At 36.0% G+C, this 6,616-nt stretch overlaps 1 long non-coding RNA gene across 1 annotated transcript; it reads left to right on the top strand.

The window, feature by feature from the left end:
- The first annotated feature begins 1,885 nt into the window (after positions 1-1,885).
- LOC113334437 lies at positions 1,886-5,461 on the top strand. Its single transcript, XR_003352792.1, has 3 exons — positions 1,886-2,459; positions 2,547-2,718; positions 5,168-5,461. It is a non-coding gene; the product is annotated as an uncharacterized LOC113334437 (long non-coding RNA).
- The last annotated feature ends 1,155 nt before the right edge of the window (positions 5,462-6,616 follow it).

The following is a 6,616-nucleotide window of genomic DNA, read 5'->3' as shown; positions in this document are numbered from 1 at the left end:
TCAACATCAGCTGAAGTAACGTGATCTAAAGCTGGAACTCTAGCAAGGGAATCCTGTAGACGAGCTAAGGAATCAATCATCTCATGCAGCTGTGCTGACTCTTTAAATTGCATCTCAAGGCAGTCCTGTCGGTGGGCAATATGATACTGTAATCTTGCACATAACCAAGGCTCTTCATCTCAGACAACAAGCTTCCAAATTCTTTGTAGCTCTCCTGTCAATTCTTATGATTGAATTGAGGGTTTAATTTTACCTACGGTGAGGATGGTGGCTCAACTGGAAGTAGGGGTAGGATGAGAAACTGGAAACCAAAAAGAATAAGGGGATGAATTCTTTGGAGAATCCGAGAGAAAAAGATTAGTCTCTGAATTACTCTTCACTTTTGTTTTTATATGTTGAGAAGTAAGCCATTAAAGGAACTCATTATTTATAATATGCCCCTAAGACTCTTAGGTATAAGTCCTTTTTTTATTTGTAATCACGACATAACCCTTAAGTTTTATTTTCCTCAGAAAAACACCCTTAGAGGAAAAACTAATTATGTTGCCCCTGTAACGTGCTGCCCCAAAGTCAACCTTCGTTGACCTTCCCTCACACATGTCCTTCGTCCTTAAATGTGCCTTGCACACAATATTAATAATTAATAAAAGGGGCCAACTTCCTAATTAAGTTTGTCTAATGATTAGTTCGTGTAATTATCAATTAGTGTAATCATTAGTTAGACTAAAAAGTGATTAGTGTAAGATTAGATCAATATTAATCACAAGCTCCATGAATTTTTTTTTTATGTGAACAATTGATTTGGATCCCCATGAGGCTGATATGAGAAACTAAGAGCAACTGCTGTATCTGTATATATGGATTTAGGCCGCACAACTCACGCGGAGTGAATTTAAGTAGTGGAGAAAAAACTACATCACGCGGTTAAGTCTTTTGTTGCAGTGCAGAGTGAATTTTTAGTAAAAAGGAAACTACCATGAAATACCAAGAATTTTGTTTTACTTTTGAATTGGGTAAAAAGGAGTAAACGAATTCAATGTTTTTGTTTAGCCCATGAAGCAACTAGCAATAATGATTTTGCAGAAAAAAGTAGATCATGATGGATGCATTTTTCAACTATGAGTTACATAAAGAATTAAAGTAAGCTATTAAGTGACTACACATCGATTTGAACTGAAGGCTAAGTGCAACGCGGAAACAGCGGGGAAAAAGAGAACCAAGTGATTCTCTGGTAAAAACCACCCTACAATAATGGAATACAATTTTGGTAACAAGCTACAGCTTAGAGCTAGAAGACCACTGTCTTGTAGAAAATAATTGATTCACAGTGGAAACATATGGAGTAGTTGAGCATTTGTTACAGCAAATCATGTAACTATAAATGGAGGATGATATAAATGAACAAAAGAAAGAAAAAGAGAAAGCTCAGTGTACCAGACAGGTTGAGAAATGAATACAGACCATAGCTATCAAGTATATTGAAAGTAAAATTATATTTTTATTTTGACGGTCTAGATATCACGTCTCGACAGATGTAGATTGTTAGTTGGTGTCGTATGGTGATTATTATGTTTTTACTTCCAAATGGAATTGTCAGCTTTTATGGTGAGTGACTTTCTATGTAGTTTCATCAAAAAAAAAGACTTTCATATGTAGCTTGTATTTTATTGCGTAAACCCTTTTACTTTGTAGAATCCGTCACCGACGTTCCCATTATTATTTTTTTCTTTGCATAAGAAACTTATAATTCAATTCATGTTCTGCTAGGTGTGAATGTCACCATCATCTAGATGCAATAAATTTCTGTCCTTACGCTGAAAGTATGGTTTTCCTAGATTAGTCATACACTACACTGTGGTTTGTCTTCCTCCCAGTATCATTTTTATACAAAGTACTTATGGGACATTGTTCATTGTTTCTCTTGTGAAAATTAAGTTTTTCTACGTTAGAGTGAAGGTTGAAACATTGTTCTCATATGGACTTTAACCCCTTTAGACATACCATGAAACTTCTTGCGAAAGTACTGAGCCATGATATGGGTAGTTGGAGTGAGCATTGTGTCAGTTTCCAGCTGTATTATTGTTTTCTTTTCTTATTAGTTGGAGCAACAACAGGTGTTGCTGAATTGATTTTCTCACTCACATTATCAGGTTCAGTCTAAGTGAATCCTCGATCATGGATTGATTCTGTACTATCTAGATATATAGCAGTTGAATATGTTGTTTGATTGCGGAGAGATTGCTGTTCCACTGGTTGTAGCTTTTTGTTCAGGTTCTTATTGAAAATCCCTTTTCCCTGATGATTGCATGATGGTTTTTACATCTGCTTCCTTGGAACCTATTAAGCACGTAAACACCTAGGGTTAATGATTCTACTCAGGAACCTTTTTTGTGTGCCTGAAGTAGACATAAGATTACCATCTGCTGATGTTTCAGCCTTAACAACGATTGATATTCACTGTATGTATAACTAATCTCTTTCTGTTGTTTTAATGGACTTATGGTGTTTGATGAAATGAGCTAATGAACTGGTGTGTGCTTGTGTAGAGTATGTTGGCTGCTATTAAAATGGAAGTCATGATGCCATCAACAGAAGGATTGCATAGCTATTGAGTTTCATATACCTCCGGTTTGTTCGTCAATTGGTAGGCCTGGTCGGCCTGCTGAGCAAGCACCTGCTATTGCTAAACAACTATCTGATGACTGATGTTATTTTAAGGTATGTTGAAAGTCTCTATTAGTACTAAGCAGCATTCTTCTTCTTCTGTCTGCGTGTGTGAAGAGTTTGAACATATTAAGGAAGAAACACGTGGGGGATCAGTGTAATGGTTACCATTGTATTTTCAGAGAGTGGTGTGGAATTCTCTTCCATGTTTACTAGAATTTCATCAGAACGAAGTTTTTATGTTGCTAATCTCATTTAGTTTAAAGTGTTTCAAGTGCTAGGAGTAGAATTAGTTGATTGGTAGGGGAAATGTGAATGTTGAATAGAGACTTTGAGTGGTACAGACCAATCCTGCCACAAAACCAATGTTTGGAAACCGATGCGACTATAACTGGGTTGGGGTCTGGGATGATTCAATTTAGTATGAAGAATCCGATGAGCAATGTCAACCTGACTTTTTTCTTTTATTTGATTAGCTCATCCTTACTACTCAATAGCTACTCATATGTTCACAATTCAGGCTTCTGATATTTCCCTTTATTCATTTTCCTGATTCTTTTGAAATTTGTGAGTACGAGACTTTGTTTAAGTTTAAACTGTTCATTATATTGAAAAAAGACTGACATCAAGGTCTCTACAAGCAAAAGCACAATATTTAAGTATCATCATCATTAAAAAATGGCATCAGATATTAGTACTAGTAGTACATAATGAAACCCTTGGTAATACTCTGACATTTAGTAATGCATCTTATTTGCCTTTCTGTTTAACTTGGGTAATTTTAATTAAACATGAAACTGTTATTTGATGTTTCCGTTTGGGTTCTACGGTATTGCTTACAGAGTTACGATATGCTTGATTGAATGGTGTGCATTTGAGTTTTGACAGTTAAAGCAAATTTGGTTTTACAAGTACAAATACGTTTAAACGTCTCCTCACCTTAATTATTGCAGTTCTGAGCATTTCATGAATCATGATCGTTTTTATTTATTGGTGCAATTGATTTTAACGGGAAGAACATTATTTATTTGTTTTTCCTTCGAAATTGGAGGAAAATGATAGGCCACCAACAGCAAATGAATATCATTAGAAAAATAGTCTCCCTTGTACTTACGGACGTCGCATGGTATTTGTTTTTGCTATTAATTTGCTTCTTCAGTGCACCAGTGTGGTGTAGCTTGTTAGGGGAACTACTGCCATCAATTTAGAAATACAACCAGTACCAACTCTGTTTTAACTCGTCCAAAATTGTACTTGTATTCACTATCTACTTTTACTACGACAGCCTGGAGAAAGAATACTTTCTGATGCCACTTCTGTGGATCGAAAGGTTCAATTTGTCTATGATGTCTATCTGTCCTAGTAGTGCAAATTGGTATCCCCTGTTGCAATCATGTATGTAAATCTGTAGTTCAAAGGTATAAGGTATCTTTTTGAATATCTATTCTCCTCTTTTGTTATGATATCAGATTGATTTCATCTCCCCACAGTGATTGAGTCAAAATTACACTTGGTATGAGCCTATTGTTATATCTATAGTGTGTACTAATTTTGTTGCTCGATCAAATATTTGCATTCATTGGGTTAGTTGACTCTGATATCATTGCAATCGTTATTACTGGTTAGTTCTATCAATTGGTAGCAGCAAGACAACCATTTGCGATGTTTGTCTACGAACTGCATCTCATATGTGTGATGAATGCATTTTGTTAAGTGAGATAGGGGAGGGACTCACGGTGTAACATCCAGCCCCTGCTAGTCCTGTGGGGTGGAGGTCAATCTCCACCTCTCAGAATTAGCAAGGTCTGGATTTTTTTAACTATGGGTTCCTTTCATGTTTCATGGACAAACTGAAGTCCAGTCAAGGTTAGTCTAGCAGGATTGTTTGATTTGTTGTCAGGATGGGAATTTGATGGTACCTTTGTCCCTTTACCTTTTCGTCGATTCGACCTGTTCAATGTCTTTGTGGTTGTGTTTGTTCTGATTTGGCTAGGTTTGATTCAAACTCAGGATTAGTTAGTTTGGTTGAGTATATAATGAAGTTTGCACTTGGCTCTGAGCAGAAATTCTGTGCTAACTGATCGATATGCGGCATAGTTAAACAAATCACTGCTTCTAAATCGATTTAGGAAGATGTGACATTCCTGTAGATGATCTGAAATTTTCGAATTACAGTTTATGTTAGTTTTTCATAGGGTATTAACAGGCTAGTTTTTTCATATTGATTGACAACAAAGGTATATATATATATATATATATATATATATATATATATATATCTGTATGAGGCAGTTGCTTTATGCATCAACCAACTCTTAGTTTATCTAGAAATGAGTTACGAGTCTTATGACTTATGAATCATTGATTATTGCTGTAACCCCAGTGATTTTACACAACAACCTGTAGGACAAGATTATTTTTGGGTGCTCTGTAATCATAATTTTAGTCTCCAAGGGTCTGGTTAAGGAAAAAGTTTCTCTGAGGTTACTTTCTGTAATGACAGATAAGTCCTTTTCGGACAGGTTTTTGGAACCATATGAACAAGAAGCTCCTGAATTGATGAAGGTATTCGAAGATCAGTTGAACATCCGATCCGAGAGCTGCTTCTGACATGAAGGGTTTGAGGGGTCCATAACTCATTGCAAGTATGTTGTAGTCTTTGTTTTTTTGTATAGTTGGTGCCTCTCTTTAACGTTTTAGTCATATGCTTATTTATGTTTGTGTTGGTTTCGAAATGAAAATTGTTTTATCTTTGATGTACATGAAGAATTTATGTCTTATTAGTTGTTGTATACCAATCAAGTTAGCTTCTTTGTATAAAACTTATGCTTTTTTTTGTACAAAAGCTCTTATGCTTCTGTAACCTAATCATAGTCAAAACGATATCGAACTTAGTAAATTGGTTTTGGTAATTTCTAAGAAAGCACAAACATGCATAAATTATCAAATTTGCATTTAAACCGAAACTCTGTAGTTGTATAAATAATACCTAGTCCCTTGATGGAAGTGCCAGTGTGATATGCTGAAGTCTTTTGGTGTTCTTGTTTTAGACTAGGGTTCTCGTTCTTAATGGCATTGTTCGTAAAAGGAATGCTGTTAGGCCTTTGTAAATGCATATATGCTTGAAATCGAAATGCTGGCATTATAATTATCCTATTTAATGTTACAGGCGAGTTCAGTGGAACTGGAACCACTACTGTGAAAGCAACAAACAATGTGGAGTGCAATTTTTATACTTGCTTACTGTAGAATATTGGATATAAAAGTCGGGTGTTAGGAGGCTATATCTTGTAAGCGACTGCTATACAACAAGCTGACTCTTAAAATTCCAATGACTCTTAAAACTAGAAACACAAGTTCCAAAATGTGCTCTCCTTAAGATAGAAAATTGTTTACATGCACAGAAAATACCAAAATACATACCACATTTGGACTAGAAGAGCACTCCATCAAGGAGAGACAGAGAGTACCACCACTATATAAATGAATATTAGATGGATATCCTCGCTGCTCGTCTCTTTGAATAAAATCAACACTAACTTGTGGTCGACCTTCTTGGAAATCCTTGGCTTCTGAGATCATAGGCAAAAGATTCCTTCACTTGTGGACAATTCCTGATGACTAATTCCTGAAGAAGTCCATTTTTGTAAATCCGGAAGAAGCTTGAGGACTGGGCAATCAACGAAATACAAATTCTGAAGAGAGAGGTTATTCGGATCAGGGAAAGGCAGAGCAGCCTTGTTGTCGTCCTCCTCCTCATCATCATAATTTACACCAAAGCTTTGGAACTGATTGCAATTTTCAATACACAGTAATTCAAGATTGGGATTACTTCGGAGTATGCTTACCGGGAAGTACGTAAGATACTCAAATGTTCTCCAAAATCAGGTGTGTGAGAGATGTCTGGCTTCTCCCAACTGGCGGTCGTTCTTACTTAATTCCAAACACAACA

Source organism: Papaver somniferum, unplaced genomic scaffold (genome assembly GCF_003573695.1).
Source record: "Papaver somniferum cultivar HN1 unplaced genomic scaffold, ASM357369v1 unplaced-scaffold_137, whole genome shotgun sequence".
In the NCBI taxonomy this organism is placed as follows: Eukaryota; Viridiplantae; Streptophyta; class Magnoliopsida; order Ranunculales; family Papaveraceae; genus Papaver; species Papaver somniferum.
Note: the sequence above shows the minus strand (reverse complement) of the source record. Positions and strands in the feature narration are given on the sequence as shown.